The sequence below is a fragment of the Oncorhynchus tshawytscha genome, linkage group LG09 (assembly GCF_018296145.1).
Source record: "Oncorhynchus tshawytscha isolate Ot180627B linkage group LG09, Otsh_v2.0, whole genome shotgun sequence".
NCBI classification, from domain to species: domain Eukaryota; kingdom Metazoa; phylum Chordata; class Actinopteri; order Salmoniformes; family Salmonidae; genus Oncorhynchus; species Oncorhynchus tshawytscha.
In genome coordinates this window covers 18,279,708-18,288,588 of record NC_056437.1, presented here as the reverse complement: position 1 = coordinate 18,288,588, position 8,881 = coordinate 18,279,708, and positions in this window count along the sequence as shown.

Below are 8,881 nucleotides of genomic sequence, written 5' to 3'. Positions count from 1 at the left end.
GGAACGCAAATCTGCCCGGTTTCACATTGTACATAACTCTGACATTTAATTACATGCACCATTCATTCTGATCACCCATTCGTACGTAAAGCAGCATACTCTCCATAGCGTACAGTACGAAGTACAGCACATCCATACATAGCATCCCCCCACCTCTCCCTTTCCAAAACCATGGACTGGTACCATACAGTGCATTTGGAAAGTATTCAGACCCCTTGTCTTTTTCCACATTTTGTCATGTTACAGTCTTATTCTAAAAGTAATTCAATTGTTGTTTTCCCTCATCAATCTACACCCAATACCCCATCGTTTTTAATGGGGTATTGTGTGTAGATTGATTATGATTTATTTTTTTTAATAAATAATTTAGAATAAGGCCGTAATGTATAAAAATGTGGTAAAAGGGAAGAGATGTGAGTTTTGGAAACCCTGGGCTAAAACACCTAACGGAGCCTAAGTACAAAAGGAGGTTAGGTAGTCTTCCAGATGAGCAGGGCAAGTCTGTGCCCTCATATGCCGATCTTCTGCTGCCACCGCTTGTGGCTCTGGCCCTTTGGGAGCTCACAGAGGCTGGGACACAGGTAGTAGTGGTGGAGGAGGTCTATCATGTCTCTGGCCTGTATGTCTATGTTGTACTGGCACATGAGAACGGAGTGGGCATTTATATTCCATGAGGGGCAGTGACTTTCCTGATGCAGCTGGCGGGGGTCCAACCAGAATGTTGACCACTGAGGCCGACGGGCTCGGACCCAGGCTGACACTTGGACACTTGGATGATCTGCTTCTTCACTGTGTGTGCCTTGTCAAAGCGTTGTTTTATTGCTCTTTGGTGCCTGGTGACTGCCTGCTTTGCTTGGGTGTGCAAACGTTGTACCATACATAACACTTAATCCTTCAGCAGCAGTCCAGAAGTTGTCTTCTTCGGTGGAATTTAACAGTGGTTGGCATCCATTATGTTGCAATACCGCCCCAAACTAAACTATAGTATAAATCCATTACACTTTGTGACACAAAACGGAAAAAGGGGAAATGGGAAAAATAACATTTTTAATTAACCTTCCGACTAACTCTATACTAATTAAAACCCAGCACCTTATTCCACTACTTTAACGCTATCCGGTCTTACCCCAGGCCAACGACCTGAGAGGACAGGACACTACCACTCAACACACCCTGTAACTCTTCTGAAGTCAAATCTCGTACCCTGTTGCAGCTGCCACCACAACATATATTTTCCATCTCTGCAGTACAGTTCATAACCATTGCTATGAACACTACGAAGCAAACCTTACTGAAACATACAGTATACTCATTAGCCTATCCCTCTGTTCTGGGACAGATCTACTCACAGGGATCCTCTCAATTCCTCACCCTTGATCGACCCTCATACGACGTCTGCATTACTCCGACCACCTTAACCTGCCACTCAAATCGCACACTGCCAATTCCCAGTAACATGCATGGGCACCCCTACAGTTGACGCTATATTTTTTTCTTCCCCCAACGACACATTCCTTTGTCCCATGTCCTCCTTCACACTATCCAAATCCTGGAATCTCCCTCCTACATGCCCATAAACATGACACCGGTGGTGGGAAAAGCACCCAACTGTCATAGTTGAGTAAAGAAAGATACTTTAATAGAAAATGACTCAAGTAAAAGTGAGTCATTCAGTAAAACACGATTAAAAGTCTTAAATATATTTAAAATGACAAAGTAACAATCACTTCAAATTCCATATATTGAGCAAACCAGACAGCACAATTTTTTTAAATTTTATTCATGGGATAGCCAGTGACACTCCAACATCATTTACAACCGAAGAATTTGTGTTTAGTGAGTCCACCAGAGGAGGAGCAGTAGAGATGACCAGGGATGTTCTCTTGATGAGTGTGTGAATTGGACCATTTTCTTGTCCTGCTAAACATTCCAAATGTAACAAGGACTTAGGTGTCAGGGAAATATATGGAGTAAAGAGTCAATTGTTTCCTTTAGGAATGTAGTGAAGTAAAAGTTGTACAAAATATGTCAATTACAGATACCCCCAAAAACTACTTAAGTAAAAATACTTTAAAGTACTACACACACCACTGCACGAAACCTATAACACCAGTGTATCCTGCACAAACGCTCTAACAGCATAACTCATATCCTAACATTACTTTGTCAGATAAAGTGCAAAGTCGCACCAAACGCCGAGCATCACAAACACTAGGAATTGTCAACTTAAATTGCTCCACACTTAAACGCTAACCCAGATATCACTCTTCAAAATGGTGCCTAGTAACTAAGAAAGATACAGCTCCTTCCCCAAGTTGCATCACACAGAGTGTGTGTACCTTCTGATATGAAGAAACAAACATCACAAGTTCAATTCGGGTTACCTTCACCGCCTCAACAGCACCCACCATCTTTTCCACCCAACCTGAAACCACCCATGGATCAGCCAAAAGGCCTGGTTTACATCCCCTTCAAAATTTCACTCCCACTGGACCAAAAATGTTTCTTTATCATTGCCATGTCCATCAATGCAAGGCTCAGGTTCCGAGCTCAACACCTTCTAACCCTTCCATTTCACCTCAAGAACTCGAACTTGCATCCAGCTCACTAAAGTTTGAGCTTGACACCAATGTTCCTCAACATACTCTGTTCCTTGTTATTGCTAGCTTCAACAGATTAAAAACCTATCCTCTGCCTCCCTCAGTCTTTCCAACCCCCTCTCTCTTTCCCTCCAATTGTTCTCCCATATGCAATTACCCAACTTGCAAAAATATTAAACTTTTCCAAGCAAAAAGCTTATTTCCACCTCCTCAACAGACATGCTAAGCCCTGTACTCCCAGCGGTCCAGAAGTGAGCTGGGAGCTCCACTTTAACTAAGAAGGTAGCTCTTTAGGTCAATGAGGCCCAGGTGTTGCAGACCTGGGCCAATCGTAGTCTCCAAGGAGACCAGCCAAGGGAGAGGAGTCTATAAAATAAATAATGCAAACAAGGAAGAGAAACACAGCAAACCAAGGTAAACCATAGAAAGTTAAAAAAGCATGCAATTTCTAAATGAAAAGTTACTGCAAACTCTAAATAAAAATGAAATACACACAAAAAAGTTTGGTCTCCAATTGGGGGAAAAACTAGGGAGGGCGACATGTGCCACACACACATACTGTGCAGGGTGAGATAGAGCTGTGAGAATGAAGAAGTTGAATATAGTCTCAAATTAATGTCTTACTTGTTGTACTGTACATGTATCATGTCACACCATCGCCAAGTAAAAAATGTATTACAATGTCTGCAACTCTGCATTTATTTACAGTCCTGAACACTGACCTCTGCTCTGGTGTAAATCAAATCAAATCAAATTTTATTGGTCTCAGCAGATGTTAGTGCGAGTGTAGCGAAATGCTTGTGCTTCTAATTTTTAATTATTAAAGTGGCTCGAGATTTGAATCATTGGAGGCAGCCACTCAATGTTAATGATGGCTGTTTAACAGTCTGATGGCCTTGAGATAGAAGCTGCTTTTCAGTCTTTTGGTCCATGCTTTGATGCACCTGTACTGACCTCGCCTTCTGGATGATAGCGGGGTGAACAGGCAGTGGCTCGGGTGGTTGTTGTCCTTGATGATCTTTATGGCCTTCCTGTGACATTGGGGGGTGTAAGTGTCCTGGAAGGCAGGTAGTTTCCTGAAGTCCACAATCATCTCCTTAGTTTTGTTGACGTTGAGTGTGAGGTTATTTTCCTGACACCACAATCCAAGGGCCCTCACCTCCTCCCTGTAGGCTGTCTCGTCGTTGTTGGTTATCAAGCCTACCACTGTAGTGTTGTCTGCAAACTTGATGATTGAGTTGGAGGCGTCCATGGCCATGCAGTCAAGGGTGAACAGGGAGTACAGGAGAGGGCTGAGAATGCACCATTGTGGGGCCCCAGTGTTGAGGATCAGCGTGGTGGAGATGTTGTTTCCTACCCTCACCACCTGGGGGCGGCCCGTCAGAAAGTCCAGGACCCAGTTGCACAGGGCGGGGTCGAGACCCAGGGTCTCGAGCTTAATGACGAGTTTGTAGGGTACTATGGTGTTAAATGCTGAGCTGTTGTCGATGAACAGTATTCGTACATAGGTATTCCTCTTGTCCAGATGGGTTAGGGTAGTGTGCAGTGTGATTGCGATTGCGTCGTCTGTGGACCTATTCGGGTGGTAAGAAAATTGGAGTGGGTCTAGGGTGTCGGGTAGGGTGGAGGTAATATGATCCTTGACTAGTCTCTCAAAGCATTTTATGATGACGGAAGTGAGTGCTACAGGGCGGTAGTCGTTTAGCTCAGTTACCTTAGCTTTCTTGGGAACAGGAACAATGGTGGCCCTCTTGAAGCGTGTGGGGACAACAGACGGGGATAGGTAGGGATTGATTGAATATGTCCGTAAACACACCAGCCAGCTGGTCTGCGGATGCTCTGAGGACGCGGCTGGGGATGCCGTCTGGGCCGGCAGCCTTGCGAGGGGTAATGTTTAATGTTTTACTCACATTGGCTGCAGTGAAGGAGAGCCCACAGGTTTTGGTAGCGGGCCGTGTCAGTGGCACTATATTGTCCTCAAAGCGAGCAAAGAAGTTGTTTAGCTTGTCTGGGAGCAAGACATCGGGGTCGGTGACGGGGCTGGTTTTCTTTTTGTAGTCCGTGATTGACTGTAGACCCTGCCACATACCTCTCGGGTCTGAGCCGTTGAATTGCAATGGGAGATTACTAGCTACTTTTATCAATGCTACTATTTATTTACTAGCATTGCTGGGAATTAGCTTTAAAAAAAACTGAATAGTCTGCCGAAAGCCAGAATTTTAATCAAATTATAGGATTGGTCATTATGCAGGGGGGGATTTGAGGACAAAAAACATCTAATGGAAGATTGAATTAAAAATGATTTCTAAATGGGTGTCTGTAGACCCATGTAGCTCCTCAACGAGTTTATTTCCTCTATGCTTACGTTATGTAAAAATAAAAGTCCTTTTATTCTGAGGTAAGCAGAGTGGAAGTTGGTCTACAACAGACTCACGTTTGGAAAGTCTGTTTAATTTATGTTCTACAATTGACAGAGTAAGATCAAATTTATTATGTTTCACTTCTGTCTTCCGTTGGACTATTCCTTTTTTTGCAAGCTAATCTCTAGCAACGTGTGTAACTATTAGTGTTCCTAACATCATTCTGATGTTTTTTTGTTTTGTATCTGTGTAATGGGTTCAAATCAGACAGGCAATACTCGTCAAAAAATACATCAATCTATTCTTTACAGAGTGAAATATATTTGTCCGGGCCTCAATTGTTCACTGACTAACACCATTCATTCTCGCTGTTGATAATTCTAATGCTATAACTTCTAACAGTAACAGTATCCAATAGCTATCCACTTGCGGGTTGGTAGAGAGTGGGACCAACATCTCTTTTGCGTCAGGGTTTGTTTTTCATGATTATTTTAGTTCCTGGTTTCAGTTAGTATATATAGTCCATCACATAGAAGCAGGAAAGTACCAGCAGCTCCTTTGATTATTTCAATAAATTGCTCCTGCATATCATTTTATTTATCATTAGAGTATCCTATGATAAAAAATGAATGACAATCATTTTCGAAGCATTGCCTGTCCCTTCACTGAAATGCCCACAATATGACATGCATGATTGAAACAATGTGGCTGTGTGGGCACTGTGGTTGGCATTTGAAGAGCATGTTTAAAATGGTAACGTATTAAGCTGGAACATCAGGGCCCAGTTTTTCAAAAGTCATGTATCCGGATTTCGGGCTATTGAATAGGTTTAAATGCATAGAAATAGAATGAATAGAATGAAAGTCCCCAATCAAGTCAATGATTGTATGTTCTATTCATTCTATTTCTATGCATTTAATCATAATTGATAGCCAAAATCCTGTTAGATACGTTTAGAAAAACTGGGCCCAGAGGACTACAGAGAGGTGGTGGCCCAAAATGGGTCATACTTATGTCCACAAAGGCATACTTGAGAAGGGCCTTGTAACATCCCACTGGGCACAGACGTCAGTTCAAGGTCTAGTTTGATTTACATTTAGTTGAGTTGTCAACTAACGTGAATTCAACGTGAAATCAACCACAAATGTCACCATGTCATTGGATTTAGATTAAAAATTGGGTGAAAAAAATATGAAATGCCCTTCTGTTGATGACTTTTTGCAAATCCAATCAGTTTTCCACATTGATTCAGACATTACTCTTACATAGAGGCAGACAAAATAATAAGCTTCAACCTTTTTTCTAAGCAGCGCATTATAATAAATAATAATACATCATAAATAATAATAATATATGCCGTGTAGCAAATGCTTTTATCCAAAGCAACTTACAGTCATGTGTGCATACATTTTACGTGTGGTCCTGGGATATGAACCCACTATCCTGGTGTTGCAAGCGCCATGCTGAGCTAAATACTGTACATATCTCAACCTGGTCTTGAAATAATATTTGGGTTTCTCTCAAAGTTTAGAGTCAAAAATATGTTCTCTCTTCATCAAACAATCACAATCTCACTAATGTATTAAGTTATGTAATCTTTCCTCACCTCATTTAACACTAAGGCTATTATTATAAGCACATTATGGCCCAACTTCATGAGTTTCATTTCATTGTGAGGATCACAACAATACCTTCCTCCTGAACTGAGTATTGTTATTCCATGTTTTGTTTGCCTTTCCTGAAGATGACACAAGATGAGTGAAGAGTTTGCTTTTGTGGTCATCATCCCACTCAGCCATTTTACCAGCATAACTCTGAGTGACACACTGTCAGAGTTATGCTGGTAAATTATGACCTATTTTTAAACTGAACTAGACTGAATGAAGATCATTCTGGTGGGTGGGGGACGTCACACAGCCAGAAATGTTTCCACCAGGGCAAATGGGACACAGACACCCACACTTTACACTTCCTATGTGCCATACTGTGACTCTGAGCCCAAGCATGCCGTTGTCTTTAAGGTAAATTACCCTGTGGTTAGTTTATGCAAGCATGCAAACAGGCACTTGCACATTGTACATTCAAAGGTCAAATTCAAGCTTTCAAGCTGTATGGTTTATATGGCTGGCTCAGGTCTCTCAGCTCAGATCTCTTAGGCATTGCTAATGTTTGTAACATAAACTAGTCCCAAAGTGTAAGGAAAATATTTGGCTGTCACAGGGCCATATCTCTGCTGTTAAATTGTTGTTACATTGTATATACTGTAAGTTATGCCAACTGCTTCGGTTGAGTGAGATCCAAGAAACTAAACAGAAAAGTCTAGCTACTGACAATCCTGAGATTACAACTTAGTGACCAGAGCATGCAAAATGGGCAAACTGCTGCATTTTCAAGATGCACCATACCACAATATTTTGTCTACTGTACTTCCAGTGCTCTTGAAATACATAGACAGCTACATTTGCCTAAAGCAGTAGTGTCTCTATGGTCTGTTTCCTTTCCCTAGATGCTTGAGTGTACAACAGCAGTAGCTGCTCAGTTCCCTTTTTAGCTCTAGAATAAAAGACCACGTCAGCTATATGCAGTGGTCTGTCAATGTTTATTTCAACACGTTCAGACCAGATATCTCATGTATCAGTCTATTAATAGCACTGGCTGAATACTCTTTGTTTTTTCACTTTGAGTTTTTTCATTGCAACTTTTTTTCTGCATTGCTAATTGAAAGTAATTAAGTTAAAGCAAACATGCCCAGTTTATCGAACTTACTACGTTTAGCAATACTTACACTCAGCTAAAGTGATATGTCATTTTGTGATAGGGAGGGGGTGTGATGCTTCCCTAACAGTGAAACTCCCACATGTTGTGATGGCAACTCTGACTCTGCTTCAATCTTCCCCCGCATCTCAGAGAGCAGAGACTATATTTACACATAGAGACGGAAGCCACACTTCTACGGAGACTTATCTAACTTTCACCAAACAATGCCTGACACAGTACCGTCCTCAGCGAGCAACGGGTGTGAAAGTAACAGAGAGTGGGGAAAGTGCAACTATAGCTACAATGAAAAAGCCACACTGAAATTTCAGTGGAACAAGATGTGTACACCAGACAACAAAATAACCAAACGGTGAAAGTAAAAAAAAGAAAATGAAATCTCTTCTCTCCAACAGTAGTTTATAACCAGCTTTGCAATTTGTACCTATAAGGCCCTCTTTGCAAGTGCAACATCTAAGAAGAAGGGGAACAGGTGTTACAGTTTTTCTCAGTCACTTTGGTGCATTTCTTAGATCAAAAGTGCAATTCTTGATACTACTTGTACAAATTCCAAATCATCTAGTCACTTGTGCACATCATTAAAGCAATTTCTTATTCCTTTGAACAAATTGCAATTGATAATGTACAAGTGTCAGCTTTTTTCCACATTATCAATTGCTCATGTCATGTTGATCAACATATCGTAGATGGTTCTCTGTTGAATAGTCTTTCCCCTCAAAACATCTAGGCATTAGTTCCTTGCATAAGCCATTACATGCAAAATTGTTGAACTATTTGTCATAAACTGTCAAGCATAGTTTTACACATTTCTATTAGACCTTTTGTACAAAAACGTGAATTGATGAATTGTGCAGGTGAAATTGACCCTCACTCATGAAGGAATGTAAAGTGTTAGTTCAACCAACAATCAACCAGTTGTCTGGTTGACAACATGTGCATCTCATGAAGAATCAATTGGCAAGCATATATAGACAGACCACAACACAGAGTCGCAATTTTCCAATAATGGATGGACCGGGAAATGAACAGGGTCAACAGCCAAGAGGAGGAAGAAGAGGAGCAAGGATGCGTGGTGGAAGGCAAAACAGAGGAAGAGGCAGAAGAGGACATAGGCGCATATCTGATGACATAAGGGCCACTATTGTA